Source organism: Mya arenaria, chromosome 16, assembly GCF_026914265.1.
Source record: "Mya arenaria isolate MELC-2E11 chromosome 16, ASM2691426v1".
In the NCBI taxonomy this organism is placed as follows: Eukaryota; Metazoa; Mollusca; class Bivalvia; order Myida; family Myidae; genus Mya; species Mya arenaria.
Genome location: NC_069137.1, coordinates 19,608,195 through 19,627,375, shown reverse-complemented (window position 1 = coordinate 19,627,375; position 19,181 = coordinate 19,608,195). Strand labels below are relative to the sequence as shown.

General features: G+C 33.1%; 1 protein-coding gene and 2 long non-coding RNA genes across 4 annotated transcripts in view; all 3 read right to left on the bottom strand.

Annotated features, from left to right (window-relative positions):
• LOC128221325 (uncharacterized) overlaps positions 1 to 1,429 on the bottom strand; it is a 56,916-nt gene extending 55,487 nt beyond the window's left edge. The window contains exon 1 of one of the 2 annotated variants that reach the window (XM_052929878.1): positions 1,331 to 1,429. The gene's annotated coding sequence lies outside the window, so the exon portion shown is untranslated. The remainder of the gene's footprint in view (positions 1 to 1,330) is intronic. The other variant, XM_052929879.1, reaches the window with a different exon arrangement.
• A 7,164-nt stretch (positions 1,430 to 8,593) lies between these two features.
• LOC128221335 (uncharacterized) lies at positions 8,594 to 10,085 on the bottom strand. Its single transcript, XR_008258968.1, has 3 exons — positions 10,012 to 10,085; positions 9,309 to 9,447; positions 8,594 to 8,637 (listed from the first exon to the last, which is right to left on the bottom strand). It is a non-coding gene; the product is annotated as an uncharacterized LOC128221335 (long non-coding RNA).
• Positions 10,086 to 12,179: 2,094 nt separating this feature from the next.
• Positions 12,180 to 14,327, bottom strand: LOC128221336 (uncharacterized). The gene is made up of 3 exons (XR_008258969.1): positions 14,264 to 14,327; positions 13,741 to 13,812; positions 12,180 to 12,264 (listed from the first exon to the last, which is right to left on the bottom strand). It is a non-coding gene; the product is annotated as an uncharacterized LOC128221336 (long non-coding RNA).
• Positions 14,328 to 19,181: the final 4,854 nt, after the last annotated feature.

Sequence of the window (19,181 nt, the reverse complement as noted above, 5' to 3'; positions counted from 1 at the left end):
GAGAATATATTATCTTAAAACCTGTTTGATGACAGCTGCAATATTTTTGAACTTAGAATGGTGAGGTTCATTTAATAAATAATAAGATACTTTCTATAATCCAGTTAAGTTTATATTGTCGTTTTCCGATTCAACTGAACTGTCATCCTTGACCTTGTTATTTATTTCACGCTCATTAAGTTATCAAAGGCTAACAGTCACTGATTTTCGGAAAGAAATTGTTAAAGCGGGCAGGGAGATCCCGGGTCAGCATCGTCACCAACGACGCCATTTAAAGTTTCAACCAAACCTGCTACGTTACAAACGTTATCATTGGACATGATTTCGTGCACATGCTTATGAATATGCAAGTTATAAAGGTTAACTTGAGGTGACCTCTAACGTCATGTTCTTAGATCGCACATAACGTAATGAAATGAAGTGAACGTCACGATATGATTTTAATGAGATTGCATTATATGGGGCCTCAAAGCACCATAGTTTAACACCATTACCGACGGCTCAATGAAACGACTTATTTGTCCACATGGGTACTAAAGACATTTGTAAAAATGGATTATCTTTGTCGTAAATTAATATAACATAATAATCATATTAACAGAACAACACTTTTTGTTTTTTAAACTTTTGGCTACTGAGTTTGTATATATCAATAACACGATATCCCCTTTATACTATGGGATCCCAGCTAAATCATTTATAACTAAATGCCACGAAACATATCTTAAGAAAGTTCAGCGGCTTTGATTTGCGCTATGTTTAAACAGATAAATAAGCTAAAGTGTATTAATTGATAGATGAGAATTAAACAGTACATGTTTACACAAGTTTTAAACCAGATATAACATACGGATAAGTACCTTTAACCACGGGTTCCCAGCTGAAACTATTTATAACTACACGGATATACCAAACGCGATTCATTCTTGGGATCCCAACTGATACCTATTATAACTACACGCACTTTGTTAACGCGCTTCATTCATGGGATCCAAATTTCAATACTATGTACCGCCTTGTATCGCATTTTTGAAAGAGTGTCTAATCTCTTAATACAGGGTTGATAAGTTTTCATGTACAAGACATATAAAAATGATGCTAATCCATTTCTATACCATACGTATGTTTAAAAAGGAAACGTAAACTATTCACACGCCAAATATCGAAATGGAAACTTTGCTAAGCCTAATGATTGAAATAAATAACAAAAGCGCTGAATATTGGCTGACAAGCGTATTACAGACAATTTTAAACAATAGCTATTTCAATGACATTCAAACAAACGAAAGTTCTTTTGTCATCTTACATCATATTTAAAACATTTACTCACAATTTTACTTGTCCACCTCAATCCGCATCCAAGCAAACAAGGTTTGTCATGTAAAATATGGATTCCCAGCGTTATTTACATTGCGATCTTTAAAGGACATTGTCGGGTTAAATTGAGCGTTTTATTTTGAAATGTATTTAGATATTCACTTTACAAGTTTGTGAAACCTCGATGTGTGGTTACTCAATACCATGTTTGGTAGCATTTTAAAAGTGTTTTGCGAGCAGAATCAATTTTTAAATCCACCGAATACAAATATTGGAATCATGATCTATGGGAATTGCAAAAATAGTATTTCATGAATGATTTTAATTGAAATTAAGTGCAAAAGTTTAACCTGCAGGGCATTAAATGAAAGAAAAATATCACACTATTTATAATCACTCTACAAAGTAATTTCCGATGTATTTCATAAATGAGTTGAAATGAAATAAAGTACAAAGGTTTAACCTGCAGATATTTTATTTCGACCGTGTAAAGGGCATTAAATGAAGATAAATAGCACACTATTTGTAATCACTCTACAAAGTTATTTCCGATGTATGTCATAAATGAGTTGAAATGAAATAAAGTACAAATGTTTAACCTGCAGAAAATGTATTTTGACCGTGTAAAGGACATTAAAAAGAAAATTAATAGCACACTATTTGTTATCACTCTAAAAAGTCATATCCGATGGTATCATTATTAGTAAGGATCATCGAGCGTCACAGTTTAACACCACTACTGACGGCTGAATGAAACGACATGGATACCAAAGACACTTATAACAATGGTGTATTTGCGTCGAAAGTAAATATAACATACTTATGGTATTAACAGAACAACACGTTTATGTTTAAATGCTGTTTAGTGGGATTCAGGTATAAAGTTAAAAAATAAAATTAAAACATCCTGTACAAATGAGTACGTGTCAGTTGCACAGTAGATTTTGAAGAAAAACAAAATATAACTGTAACACGATTTGAACGTATATTATAAGCGATATAACCTCCGGATAAGTTCCTTTAAACACCTGGATTCCATTTGAAACTATTTATAACTACACGGATATTTAAACACACTTCATATATGGGATCCCAACTGGTACCTATTATAACCCCACGCAGTTTGTAAATGCACTTGATTATGGGTTCCCGATGTCAATACTATGGTATTGATAACAATATAAAGACAAGCGCCTTGTTTCGAGTGTTTTGAAATAATATCTTAGCTCTTAATAAAGGTGAGGTAAGCATTCATGTACAACACATATTTATAAGAATGAGGCTAATTCATTTCTCTACTATACGTATGCTTAAAAAGAAACGTGAACTATGTACACGCCAATTATCGAAATGAAAACTTAGCTTAGCTAAATGATTGCAATAAATAGCAAAATGGCTAAATGTTGGCTGACAACAGTATTAAAGTATGTTAAATTTCTTTTCTTACCTCCGTATGATCTTTAAAACAAACAAAAAAAACAGTTCATACACAAAAGTCTAAATCGTCATACTAACTTTACTTGTACAGTTTCATAAAGAGTCTATTTGTTATACAACATTTTTAGATTTTTCAAGCATTGCACTATTTATCTATTTTTATTGAGTAAAGATATTGTTCATTTCCAAAATTAAGACCAAAATATGTTTGTGTGTCATATCATTGGCACCCTCATATTAAAGAACACTGCGCAAGTTGTTATTTTTATTTTAGTATGTGTCTTTTAACCTAACCCAAAAACTTCGTCAAACATGTACTTTACAAATCTCATCTTTCAAAAAGTAAACCTCAGCAGGTTTAAACTGCTTTAATTTCTGCTTAAACATAGCGCAAATCAAGGCCGTATATTTATCTTAAAATGCAATTTTGTGTTAGGTAGTTTTATAAAGATTTAGCTGTGATCCCAAAAATGACAGTCACTTTTAAAGCTGGTACGTTGTTAAAACAATAATGAACTGGGATCACATAAATTAAATATACGGAATCTGTTAGGGTCCTCGTGGTCTTGAAATTGCCAAAGGAAACAAGAATCGTTATTACTTTCTCGGATGATCAGTTTATTAAATGTTCACAGTTAAACTATCAGGTTTTACCTCAACACACATAAAAGAAACTAATTTTCAATTATAGCTTCTGTTTAAATAAATTATATAATTCATTTCATGAGGTTCGAGTGCACTTCTTATCATAACAAAATTAAGCGAGATTCAAGTGTTTTCCCTCCTGGGATTTAGTATATTGTAACTCAAGAAACATATACAAAAGTTTAGGTTGTGAGTTTTGCTGTTCCGTTTTTAAATATTTGAATTGTGCGCAAAGTATGAACAAAACAGCAATAGTTTAGCATAATCGAAAGCTGAATATATACTTATGTTATTTTAAACAATGTTAAGGATTATCGCTTTATTTTCGTGTTATTAATATCACGCCTTTGTTACGCTACTGACATTATGATTGGGCAACAGAGTCCTTGTAAGGCTATGCAATAACAATCAGGGTGGTGTAGCCGCAGTTAGATTGGAAAGTGATCAAGCAATAGATAATATAATAAAGTTCAATCGTAATAGATTAAGCGTATAGACGAGATGTATTAACGAGTACCATTTACAATTGGGATCCCACCAGCGACTTAGTATAACTTCATAACCCTCTTTATATACAAATCTGAAGAGCCTGAATATTAATCAAAATATCGGCGTATTGATAATTTAAAAGACAAGGCAAATAAGTAGGTAATGTATTGTATAACAAAAATGTTATCAACATACCTAGGTTCGACTGTACTCAGAAAAACAAATGGTCATTAAAATGAGATATTGTTATTTCGTTGTGCGTGAATATACAAGTATGCATTTATTATCGGAATTGATAAGATTAAATATGGTACTGCGTTTAAATTTGATATGGTACAATTGGGTATAAAACATTTTACATTGTCCTCAAGGAAAATTAGTATTAAATGGTATGCTGATTTGATTGTTTAATTTTCGACTAACAAGTAGGGTGTATTACACATCTTTTAGAATAACAGCGTTTCTTATAAACTTTTCATTTCTGGCATTTAAAGGTTGAGTAGTTCTTTACCATAATTTATTTCTACTGCGATTTTATTTTTGCCGGCAACATAGAAGACGGAGTATCGGAAAAGGAGTCTGAACCTGGCCACAGTGGACCGCCGCAAATAGGAGTTAAATGTCACGTGTTGGAGAGAAAGGTAGTCTCTCAAGGATAAGGAAGACCTTGTTCAGGCATTTGGTTTGTTACTACAATAGTTGATACTCAGCTAGAGAACTTTAAATGAAGATCTTTTAAAAATACGAACACTGAGGAAAAGCCTGAAACACAAGACATCCAGACGGCAAAAGACTAGAAAATGGTATAGTCAAGTATTTTCATGATCAAAGCGACTGTTGGAACACTATTGGTGGAAATTTTGATGTTATAGTTACTATCGGGCACGGATATAGACTTCTAACTTCTAACAATAAGAAATCTGCATTATTAAATTTGAATTTTGCTCAGGAACTGTAGATGGCATGCTCGAAAATGGTTTTATTACTAAAGGTCAAACAATTCTGCACGTGGCAAGTCACTAAAATGGGTCTGTGAATTATGACAGAAAGAAAATATTAATTTTAGATTTTGTATATAAATGTATTTGGAAAGAAAAAATAACATCTGAAGATTAGAAAACAGGAATTAGATTATTTTGATAAAAAAGTGTTTGTTAAAAATTTGATTTGTCGAAACGATACTATCACATTTTTACAAGGACATCGTACGTGTGGGGTTTTATTATAAAGGGAAAGTACTATTGTTGTACAGTGATACCGTTCTATTTAAGTAGCGCCCCTTTTTTATTTTGTTACAACGTTGCGTGAATTTGTGAGATTGGAGATACAATGCAATTAAAATCGTGATATTCCTTTATGATGGTTGTGGCACGAATAAGAATATTGAAAGTACAATTGAGGATGCAAAGAATGTCAGAAAAATTAACCTAATGCATGTCTGCTGATAAACAATGTAAAATCAATCTGGTATTCAGTTCAAATACTTGAGTGAAAAGGTTTAATCTGGGAGAGTCTACAGTTGTCTATTGAAAATGATTCATACGGTAATCTCGCTAGACTTATGACTATATTTTTGTATCTAGTAATTACTTCTCGTGCCTCTTTGGATAAAAGGTTTGCAATACCCTCAGAAAATATGTGTGTTTCAGGACATGACTTCTGGATGGACAGTATTGACAACAAAAATTGCAAAATTATTTCTGTAAATGCACCCATTGACGTTTGAAAGTTCATATCGCTCGATGCTAGATGTAATGGTTTTATTGCAAGATGTACATGCTTAATATTTCATGATATGTGGTCCGACAAAGATCTTCACCTTTGAATGAACTTAAAGGTGCTATTTTTAGCACTAAGAAATTATGTTGAAATTCTTGCACGAAAATCTATACAATGGTTATCCGATTCTTATACATGTGTGCAAGAAGTTAAGGTAGGCCGCCCAAATAAGAACTGCACGAATTGGCGTTACGTATTTTTGGTATTTGCTTCATCAAGAATATAGATGTCGAGATTCAATCGGTACCTAAAGAGTTAAATAGTTTTTCTGATGACAAAAGTAAAAACAGAAACACTGATAAATGAAAGGCTTTTTTCCATTATCCCAAAGGTATTTTGGGGCCCTTCACGATTGATTTGTTCGCCAATGTAAATAGAAAAGTTGCACGTTACAATTACGATTCCTCGTTTCTTGAAACAGAGGCTGTCAACAGTGTTACCCAAAATTGGAGAAACGATCACAACTGGCTTGCCCCCCCCCCCTTACATTTAGTCAGTAAAATATTATACAAGCGTTGGCTTGTAAAACACACATATTTTAGTAGTTCCAAAGTGGCCAAGCTCACCATTTTGGCCTCGTCTGTTTGATGCAGATTTTGCTTGAACTCTTTTTTCCTGTAATGTTTTTTTTTAACAAAACACAGCATATATTTGTTTGTAATAAAGTTTCGGTCATTGGTGCAAGAAGATTAACTAATAGAGGTTTGACTGTTTGTTTTTAAAATTAAAATGACGGGAAATGAATTGCGCATTCACTTATTTTTATAGTGATAGTTATAGCATTTACACCTTCTGAAGATGAATATTGCAAACTTAACTATATAATGTCGAAGGGGTTTATTTTTTATTATAGTTCTACCTTTCAAGTTAATATTTAAATGTGGTACAAAGTTTGTATGGTGTATCAATTGGACAGTTTCTGTTCGAATCACATACTTCCGACGTCGTTCTCTGAGTGCGAAAATTATAGGACTCTTATCAAAACATATGCAATTATACTTATCATTACTCGTGAATGTGTGTTTATATTTTTTGTAAGTGGAGTTCGTATATTGTGAGCAAAGAATGTACAGATGATCGTGAAGAGAGTGAAATTGTATGCACAGTTGTTTTTGTCACGTCCCTTGGATAGTGTCGGCATGTATCAGATACTTGCGTAGACATAAACTGAGAACAAATCTTTTGAATGTGAACTATATGTAATTGTATTTATATCTTTTTTATTTATTTATTTTTGGAATTTATTATTAATATAAATCCTGGATTTGTATTTACAGATTACAGATGCCTTTAGATGGGAAATTGGCATAATCAAGTAGAGCTTGCTAGATATCTCAGACACTATCATGAATATTTAAAGTAGTTATTTCCTTAAAATAAAAAAAATAAAATCAATATAGCTGTTATTTTAAATATTTCTAAAGTTGGTTCAAAATATATAATCTTAAATCGTTACCGACATCTGGTAACCATTTAAGCTTGTATCGTGTTTCTCTGAAAATTTCAAATCCGTGTAAAAATGTGTTATATTGAATAAGACAATTTTCAAATTATTTCAAGTTATCAACGGTTACTATCTATATAGGCACAATAATTTGTTCAAACATATGTAAACTGAATTAATTTTCAAAAACGTCATTATATCCATGTTTATACTTCCAAAATTCTAAACATTGTAATTGACACACTTCGTATCATGTTGTCATATGTGCGTTGCAAATAAAGAAGTTAATACTTATATTTTTCTGTTAAACTACTGAGTATAACAATCAAGAGTTTTAATTAGTTCAGCTCTATTTTTTGTATTGTATTCTGTTATCACACCAGTTTCCCCGTCGTCCCTCTAGCATTGTCAGTTTGTTTGTTAATTTGTTTGTTTTTAATTTACGTAACAGAGAGAAATACTATGTACTCACCCTTGCATCGGCTACCCATAAAGGTTTAAAATGCATGTAAGCATTTGTTAGTCAATATCTCAGAAGATGCATAATGTATTTCATCGAAACTTTAGAAAAGTGCACCCATCCATCAAAAAAACGAAATAACACTCTGTATTTAAATGCAAATTATAGCCTATTATTGTTCGATTGATGACTGCTGGTTAAGGGTTTGCAACAAGCAACGTAAGGTTAATATATGCGCATTTACTTGATGTGCTGCATTCATACCATTTACAGTGGTGGTTCTAAACAACCCAACCTTCTTAATTGATCAATTAAGCTCACTCTTATTTTCACATCATGCAAACCTTTATTATTCGACTTTAAACTTCTGGTTTAGGATTTGCATGTAAGCATGTATCAGCAACAACCCGATGAATTGCATTGACACTTTATGAAATGGCTTCAAAATATCAAACCTACGTATTTAATTTAGTCAGATAATCATCTCGCATATGAATCAATTAAAAGTTTCAAATGATCGTAAACTTGGTGTGACTGATGTGCAAAATCCTCAAACTCCTTTTGTGTTATTCCATACCGATTTAATAGAATTGCCGTTTCTGAGCCGTAACATAATTAATATTTGTTTTACTTTATAGAACTTTAAATAATTGTAGTTCTATTTTGGTAAGTCTGCTACGCTAACTTTAGAGCTGTGGCATTATCACTTTACTTTGGCAGCATTTATCAATTACACTTCTTTATTTCTACCATTCAAAACAATAATACACGCGAAAATTATGGCGACAGTATATAGGGCTTGCAAGATATGTTTATCATCATCATTAGAGAACACCCACTTGAGGAGAAAAACTGTTTTCTCGTCTTAATATTTCGCAAAACCGGCTGATGGTTTGTGTCTCAAAACGTTTTCGACGAGAATATACTGTATATACTTTCTTTATTATGATATATACATGTACTTTAATTGGGTATATACAAAACACAAATCGTACATATTCAGTTTGGTTTAATGAACATGTGTACACTCTCAAGAAATCCGTTTTAGCTTGGAACATCCTTCACCCTGCAACAGAAATACCACATTAAACTGAATCTTTAAAATATTGATTGTATAATGTTGTTTTTAACTTAACCTTCATTAATGTATTTAATCAAATATATATTAACCAAAACACCTCTTGATGGAATGTAATATATGTTGGTTTGATTCGGTATGAACGGATATTTCCATCATGCACTTGATATTCTGTGCAAATTATGGTTGAACATCAGTTTTAAAATGCACTCTTATTCCCGGTTAAATTTTACCACAATTAATAATACTGCTTTAATATTCCAAAAAGAATGAATAAATGTCTACGAAGGATACCGAGTTAAATTTGACAGAAATGAGCATAAAACACTGTATTTCTACCTTATGAGACTGTAGTAGACCACAGTAAATCTTATAACATTCGCCAATCATTTAATATGTTTGCGCTTTTTGCTATTAAATACACGGTAACAATCTTGTAAAAATATATAATATATATATATTTTCCTGCAATGCATAATTTAGTAAGTAGTGAAAGGTTTATCGATGTTTGTCTTACATGTGTATGTATTGATTTTGAATAAGAGTGTCACTTTAAAAACTGAACATGTTAAAACAGAAAAGGAAAGTGATTAGTCATAACTCCCTAGAACGATGTTCTAGTTGGGTTTCAATTTTCTGTTTGATATAATAATTCTTACCAATTACACCCGGGATTATGCTGGCATCTGTGCAGTTTGAGTTGCAGAAATCTGTTGTACAACAGTGAGAGCAGACCGGCATATTTCTCCCTTCCCTGTCCAGCTCAGCCACGGCTCGTTTTCTTGTATTACTGCACAGCTAGAACAACAAAATAGGAATTGGTAGTCCGATTAGCGCAGTGGCTAAAGCAAAACAAGTGTGTTTTCTCCGTGCCCCCCCCCCCCCCCCACAACACATGACAACACTCTCGCGCAACATCGTTCCAACGAGAGAGACTTAGTATTAGCTTTCATCACACCCTTGTAAAATATAGAATGTTTAAACTAAAATAGGAATAAAACTGACCAGGACCGATTGGAATGTCAGAAAGGTACATAAATGATAACAGACAGACTCAATCTTTGTTTCCGGTTTATTCATTGTGTAACTTCAGGTATGAATACAGTGCTAAACGAGTTACTAAAAAAACGAAAATTACCGCGGCCCATACAATTGCAGAACGGCAGGGTCTGATTTTACGGCATATTTTTTCAGCAAAATATGCGTTTACATTGCATTGCTAGAACAATGAATGGATGTAACTGCATATCATAGCGATACTTCGAAAGACGACATTATTTTATTATCACAAGAAACACTCATTCAACGACAGAATAATTAAGCATATTGTGTTCAGACAGTTCTTGGTTTTATTATACACACCTGAGCGTCAGTGCATCCCGTAATGAAGTGTCTGTCATTTTCACCCCACTTATACTCCTCAATCAAGCACGCCTGGAAATATATTATTACTTGGTTCTAACACGAACGTTAAAGTTGCATACCCTACGCCATTGGTGTCGTTAGCTGGGTAATTGGAAGAATATAGTAGAATATTCGTCAATGAGTGCTCAACATCGAGCATAATCGGTTAAGCAAACCTTATTATTTTGCAAACCATTAAATACACTTGTATACTCTTAATTATTAATGAATATTATTATAAGTGATTAAAAACAATTGTTTTTTTTTTAATTCATGTATATTGCATTCAGTGTGTGTTGTTTCCATTTTGAATTATATAAAAAAAAAATATAAGTTTATTTTTTCTCTTTTTATCTTTGATCGTTAATGGGTGTCCAATTTGTATCGATGATTGGTTTTGAACTTTGTGCGATAATAAACAGTACTTAATTGTATAATGCATTTCATTATTAACATGGTTTTCATGTTTGCTTTATTTCAGATTCCATCGGTTCTCTTTTTGAGTGTAAAGAGAGATTGAAGACCAGATGGTCCAAAAATCTTCAAATACGGTACTTTCACAAAGTAAGCCTAGAATTATCAATACGATGTAGTATGAGGCCCATGATTCATTACTCCGCATGATTAAACAATATGTTATCACTGTATCAACTGAGTTTAACTTTTTAAAAATATGACATAATGTTTTCCCAGTTAATAGTGTGTATATTTAGCATGTGAAGGTCCCATGATTAGTACATATACATATACAGAGGCTATATTTTAATTTGCTGGAAAATACGTGGTAGACAAACCCAGTAAATTTTGCATTGAGAAAATAGGGCAAAATCGACATATGTTGTAAGCGCTGTGATTGATCAGTAATTACGATTCAATGCATTTTACAAAATATTATCAATTGTATTAACAATTTTGACATATTTATCTTACAATAGTATCGTCTGGTGAATGGTCCCTTTAATCATTAAGGGACTGAAGTTTAAAACATTTTAATACAGTGAGTAATGATCAGAAAATTGGCAACGTTTAAGGTACCTCAGTCACGGAACACAAGCGGACGGTTTCACATACATCTCCGGCCCCAGTGTGACCACATTCAAAACAGAACGGCCCTCTCTGAGATATCCCAACCATACCTGTAATCAATCAACAATTTAAGAGCATCCACCTTTTGTGGAGGCATTAAAAGCATAGTCAACTTCGCTGGCCTGTAGTAGATGAAAACACTGAAAAGGAAGGTATAACTGTGCTACAGTGAATACAAAACAGGCGAAGTTTCATTATCTATACGTTGGTGGGAACAATCAAAGCAGAACGTTGGTCTTTGGACCATGTTATACACCCGTACACTCGGAGACGTGGTAACGGCATTTCTGTCAATTAACATAGCCCTACCAGTACGAAAACACTGCGACCTTTTGGCGGCGAAATTCAAGGGAAAATGGACTTCGTTGCCGTGTGTCTACGTTGAGCTGTAATTTATAGTTGGATGTTGACACGCTACATCTGCCTGTGAAAACGTCACCACCCCTCAGTTGGCGATAAGTAAACTAAGACATGTCCTACCGACCATTTTATCAAAAAGAAAAAGGATTGACATTTTTTTAAATATTTTTCTAATAAAAAGTAAATTATATACTTTTTCGTAAACACATATGTCTAAAAAGAAATGATTTAAATGTGATGTATTAGGGTTTGATCACGGAGAAGTAACTACACTTGACTTAATTTTTGTTCTTAAAGTTAATATTTTCAATCCTTATCTAGCAGTGAATATATCTGATTGATATTCTCAATGTTGCTATTTCGCTGATAAAACTGCAAATTTCATCGAAAAGCATGCAAAAAGTCTTCTTTCATTTCTGGAAACAATATAACTGCGTCAAGAGTCCGACAGTTTTGGAAAATCAAGGATATTATTACTGATATTCACAATGTTTGTGTAAGTAAGTTATTTGATATGATATTATTTTATATGATTCTACAATAAACAGGCCGAAACCCATCTACAAAACCTTCTTGTTGCTTAACGCGGTACACCTCATAATGACACATTTACGTATTCAAATATTTATATTCATTTGTCATTATCGTGTATTAATATTTTACTACAACTTTAAAATACTTACCATCATCCTTAGACCCTCGTATATTGCAGTAACTCCCATTACAGCATTCAAAGCAGCCGGATAGTCCGTGACTCCTACAACGCTGCAGTGGAGACATAATGCATCAATAAGTAGATTGGCGCTGTGAATGTTAGAAAATAGGCCGATTGTTCAGAACTTTATTTAAGTTAACAACGTGATTAACGAAACCGTTGTTTTCTCAAAGCGCGCAATATTTTATAACGTTCTCACAATTTAGACATGAATAAGTACAGCTGTGACAAGTGTTTCAAATCTTGTTAGAAAAAGCAGACGGTAAGTGCATCCATAAGTCTTCTATAGCAGTAACGAGTTTGAAATTAAATAAATACAAAGCTAACTTTACTTTGACCAAGTTCAGAACAATTATTATTTTTATCATTTACACTTTGATTGCCGCGATATCCGCCAATAAAAAAGTGTTGCGATAACTTTTTCAGGTGATCAATGCTCTCAGGTAATAGAATTGATTTAATGCCGTCAATATACAAGTAAATATAATTCGATTTTATCTGATTTGATCGCATGGTAAAACATTCATACAATCTACGGTCAAGGTAAGACAACAGAGAAACCCATCGCCAAATATCCCCTAAACACAATTCGTTATGCTTCATTGTGTACCGTGGCAATTTGGCAAAGAAAATCTCTTAATCATGAATAATTAATGAGGCGGTTTCATTGGTCCCGCAAAGTACCATATGCTTTACGATTGAAAAATATTCTGGCGAATTGCGGACTTAAGCCGGGTCAGCCTTTTACATGTACGTACAATAATATTTGGTGGTAGTCAATACCACACAGCCACAAAGGCTACTGAAACTGAAAAGTTTTTGAGCAATATTTGACTGTAACATGCAAATTCATTGGAAGAAGAGTTGTCTCCCCTGCCTCATACATATTCATTAAAACGAGATTTTTTCAGTCAATTGTATGTATGAAGTGTAACAGAAGAAAGTACTGTGGTTGCCGACGATGAGAGAAATCGTGCAATGTAACATTTTAACGTTCCTTATAAAAGGGAAAAACACATTCGTGATCATAGAAAAATTATTGATTCGCCAGTCCTGAAAATATGTTGTTCTATGAAACTCGTGAAATGAAATAAGATCGTGAAATTGCATATATCCGATTGGACACCAAAAGCTATATTTAACAATTAGCGTAGTATTTGTTGAACATTTTTATCTTTGGTGTTCGCGATGTGAAATTAATTAAAATATGACACTGAACTAAATAGTTCTTTTTTAAGAGCCTTAAAACGAACTAAGGAAACATTATTGTACACGTTTAACTTGGACATATTGTCGTTCAAATATTGTCAAAATCCTGTGCGTGCTGACATTTGATTTAAAAATAATGCACAGGGCTACGGCCCACAGTACACTTAATGCGAAATACAGAACATCTAATAAATGGACAGTCAGTTCTGTTTATTAACCATGCGCTGCGAGTACTACGCCTTGTGCCAATGTTCAAAACAGGCAGGTTACTGACTTTTATAACCTAACAACTGCTACGTATCTATTAAATCAATTACTAGCTTATCTGTGCAGCCAGACTTGTAGCGAATGGCGTCGAGACCCTTGGAGTAGCTCTGGACGTAGCAAACCTGAAGGTCAAATTGAACAATTACAGTCGAAACACGTCTGCAGGGACCATCGAGATATTCTCAAGCGAACGAACATTCAAAGCAAGCAAATATATCTGATTAAAAATAGTATAGTCGTTTATTAATAAGTAGTTTTGAGCAAAATTCATGACGCAATTCTAAGATAGTAGAATGCACACATATATCAAAAACACATTACATGAACTATCGTTAACTGTCTCATATTCGAACCAATAGATCATGCTGTCCCAAAACATATGATAAATCATGCAACATGTAAAATGCACACATGCATATATAACACGAACGCTTTTATGATTCATCTTTTTTTCCTCCACGTGAGCAAACTGTCATAGTGTTATGGTGATTCATAAAATTTAACAACACATACAGGTACCATCCATGAGCTCGTAAAATAACGGAATCATCTAACACTATTTTAACCACTCACCTCGTTTTCCCTACATGTTGTCACCCTGTCGCAATACTTGAGGTGTGTCATATCGTCACAATTGAAGCAGTGGACACCATTACCTAAAATAAATATTTCATATGTTCTGAGGTTAATGCAAAATAAAGTCCATGTAAGCAATGGACACAATGTTGTCTGATAGGACCGCCATTAGTTCAATTTTGGTTTATGGTTTCACATTGTTTATGACTATTACTATGTAAAACATTCGATTTAATTAAGAGCAACTTTCAACTATTGAGGAGATTAACATGACAAAAGGCCACCATTTATCCTGTTCGAACAGCGAAACAAATTTTTGGAGGTATTTGGGTTTACAATATCGATCTAATATAAAATAGTATTTATTTGTAGACTGGTTGGTGCATATCCTCAAAAACTCTTTAACTGAAATGGATTTTCGAATTACGTCTAAAATTGCGATACCAGACTGGTAATGATTGGAAATGTGGCCCAAGATAAGACCCGTATGATTCTCGATAACCTGTACAGGCCCATACGTTATAGAATTACGTCTAAAATTGAGATACAAGACTGATAATGATCATACATGTTGCCCAAAGCATTATCCGTATGATTCTCAATTACCCGTACCGTACCGTACCGTTTTATAATAACGTCTGTTTTAGAGATACCAGACTGATAATGATAAAATATGTGACCCAAGGTAAGACCCGTATGATTCTATATTTCCCGTACAGTACCGTACCGTTATAGAATATTATAGCGATACAAGACTGATTATGATCGTACATGTTGCCCAAGGCATTACCCGTATGCTTCTTAATTACCCGCACAATCCCGTACCGTTATCAAATTGAAAGGAATAATCATTACATCTAATAATGAAGCATACCGCATGCTTGATAAGCCTACCTTAGAACCGTTTGATTTGACGTCATTATTCAATTTAGACATGTAATGCACTTAAATGACAATTGACTAATATTTCGACCTTTTTGTTTCAGTGTATAATTGCCATCTATTTCACCGAGTAAGCACCAAAGCTATATTTTAATAGTGAATAAGCAAAGTGTTTTTTTTTTCTTCTGGTGTAAGCCTGGTTAAATGTTTTGAAATCCTGAACAGAAACAGCAAACTATATGAGAACAGAACGTTTGTTCATTTCTTGAACTAAGTAAATTAAACTGTGTATGAACCCTGAATAACCTGACATTATATTTGGAGAGTGAGCACAATTTTCAAAACTGTGACAAATATTTATTATACTCTACAAATTTCTTAAACAAAAATGATACCCTTAGCAAAAGCAATTGTCCAGTTTGGTTTGTGGTCACCAAGCCTGACAAGTGGGTTTCCTCAGGGAACTCAGGATTCCCCCATAACACAAGACCAAACTCCTGTGTAACATCGTGGCAACGAATAATGTTGTAATATCATTGTAAACATAACTTGAATCTGAACAAAGCGTTGTATACACCTATAGCTTGTTATTAGGAACAATATCAGTTGATGCCTTCATTTAATGACTATGCTCATTTCTGAAATACAAATTATCATCTGAAAGACATAACATCTGTCATTTTCCGTTGATGTATATTCGAAATAGCTCATGTATGAAATTAGGATTTATAACCATACCAGAAGCTTGGTAGTCGATTTGAGACCCATGGTGAGACCCTTGTCCTGGGTCGAACGTACTGTTCGTGCCATTTATCAGGTAACATCCTGAATGAAGAACGATACAACATTTAAAACCGTTGTTCCAATATTGCTTTACACTTGCGGGCTGGGTCTGTGTCTAAAGCATATTAAGGATGAAACGTGTTCGCACACCCTCGTGTTCGCACACCCTCACTATCATGATAGCGGATTGGAAGTTAATTATAGTTGTTTACATCAAGCAGCATTTTAACAAAACAACTACCGATGGCATAAATAAATGCTGTTGCGCACGTGAATGGCAGGTTGTTTCCAACATTGCAACGAGCATGATTAACTGAATATTGTAACAACTTGTTTCGAAATTGTTGTAAAATGAGTAAGTGTTAAGAAATTATGGTAAGTCCGGTAAATTTGTTGTGAACTAAATTGAGTAAACAACTTTGCACCAACTAGTGTAGTTTGAATCCCTCTAGAGAATAGATATGTTCATAATCCATATAAACCTCGTTAAAATCATAAACTAGACTTGAACTGTTGCGATTAATGTAATATATTCTTAACAAAATTATTTCAAAACACAAGAACTATTTTATAAGAGGAAATGTCTATATATAACCATTAAAGAGGATCTGAGTGCAGCTAGATGTATTATTTCTAAAGGAGCAGGATAAAGGTGTTACATGATAAAGCCACAAAATGTGCTTTTAATAAATTGCGTTATTATGTTCAACTCATTTAACTATGATAATCGAAACACAGAATGAAGTAATTATGTACACATAGAAATATATTAGTAATATTTTGGCGCTTTTTCAACTGCGGAATCAGTCGCCATGTTACTATTAATTGATTATAAAGTATAATGTTGTCCTGCTCTTTATCACTAGAATTGAATGTGTTAAACATAACAATGCATACAATTAATATATATCAAGTATAAACTGATAATGTGGCCCTTTAAGATAAGGCGGAGAAAGTCATGTTATATGTGACAACCTTACTTTAGTTCATTGACTTCAGATTTTAGACAATACAAATGTCTTTGTCCCATATATGTTCCATACAAAGGTTATCAAGGGAAAGTTCTGACTTAAGAACTACGATCTAAATATATTTGGTTAAAGTGGCACTCGTATTTAAAATCAATACATACACACGTATAACAAAAATCTTCTTTGAGTGGTAAATATTAAACTTCTTACTACATAATACATTTAAGGAAATTATTCGTTACTGATTACAATATTGTAACCGACCATTAAATAACTGAAAACGCTCAAATAATAACTGTGATCATACATTAACTCATAAAGGGAAATACCGTGGTTTCTGCACCTATCATTCAAATTCAAATTATCTTTATCAATTATCTATAATCTCTGCATTTAAAAGCAATGGAGATTCAAAAAACATTTCAAAGACTAACCTTTCGATCAAACACATACTTCAATATAGTTTTACTACTGCAAACTGTTTGTTAAATATGCCGGTCCTCAAATGTTTTGTTCTAAAGAATTAAGAGAGAGTGCCTAGGAAAATAGAGAAAAGGGTCTTACAAATCACGTGACACTCGTCCTGGGTTCTGACTGGCCATACCGATGTTAACAACAATGTCTGTAACAAAATGAATTCTTTCAATACCTTGTGTTTATCATACCTTCACACAAAGGTATTCGGTGATGAAAAGATGATTTCTATTCAAATGTTGTGAAAACTGGTTCAAATGTGTCAGCCTGATATATAAAATATCATATATATATGTATATATATATATCATATATCAAAAGTATAAGCACGCCGCCATTTTGTTTCATACAAGTAAAAAAATAGTTATTTCTCTTTTGTTAAAGGCATTGGAAATAAACCATAATATTCATTCAAATATTCAACAATAAGCTGTTGCATTTTAGTAAATAATCCTTTTTCAAAGTCTCTTTTAAATTTGGTTTGATTTGAAATATAAGTTAAGGTTATACATATAGTGTTAAGATTTCAGTCAGTAACATTCAACAATGTTTTATTTCGTTTTTGTTATAAAATAATAAATATTTAAGGCAATACAAGGAATATCCTTATATTTTAATTTGTTTCTAGTTTTACGTAATTATTCAAATTTTCTTACCAAAGCCACAACTGTTCTCAATGGTGCCATTATAAGAGTTGTGCGATCTAATAACTACTGCCCCTTAGCTTTCAAAATTGGGTTAAATAGCTAAACTGAGAAAATGTCAATGTTCTATTAAATCATTATCAGTGTTCGGTCGGTAAAACAAAGACAAAGGACTCAAACTGTGTAAGGGTCACCGTAATCACACTGGGAGAGGAGGCAAAAGTCAAAATGTATAACCTATATACTATTCATTAAAGGTACTTAACACCAAATGATACATTTGCAAGAACAAACGAAGTTGTCAAAAACTTACATAACATTGACATCGTTCTTTACAATGCATTATATTCTTCTTACTAATGTATCACAACGCTTACGGCACACGCATCTTTCGCAGTTTTAACGCTATTTTCCAGTTCAAATTTACTGCGGTTGTCTTCTACCTTCATCCCAGTAATTAAAATATAGCGTCGGTATATTCATTTGTACTCATTTACAGATCTTATTTAAACTGAGACACCATTATGCACTATTACTAAAGTGAGAACTCAGATGAGACATTTTCATTTATCGGAGGTTTGATAATAATAAATCTAACTAAATTGTGGTACATTGGTGTACGAGAAGAAGATGCCAAAGCGAAATGATTCCTAATCATGTAATGTAGTTTATAATAGTCTAAATAGCTCGCCTTTACAGTCCTCAGTGATTTTTAGAAAATACTGTATTTGCAGACTGTTGGCCATCTGGTGTCTTGTCCCGTTAAGCTACGTAAACCCACTATATTGTGAATAAGCCTGATTTTAACCTCGATAAGTGTACGTATAGTGTACGTAAAGTGTACGTAAAACCCTATTTTGTTTATCAGTCTACGTATTACATTATATTTGTATATTTCACTCGTAGACATGCCATCGAGAACATTTGTTTCTAAAAGTCATAGTTGTGTTATGTCAAGGCGGTTCTCGATAACTAAGCAATGTGATTTCACGCTTCTGAATCAATGACCTAACGTCATTTGGTCTTTCTTCTCACCAGATTGTTGCAATGTTTGACTAGCTAAGGCCTAAATATGTATTTCTATTAAAGGAAGTGGTTTTAATTTAATGTATTACAATAATGATTTAGTTAAGTAATAGTAAGTGTATGGTAATGATAAAT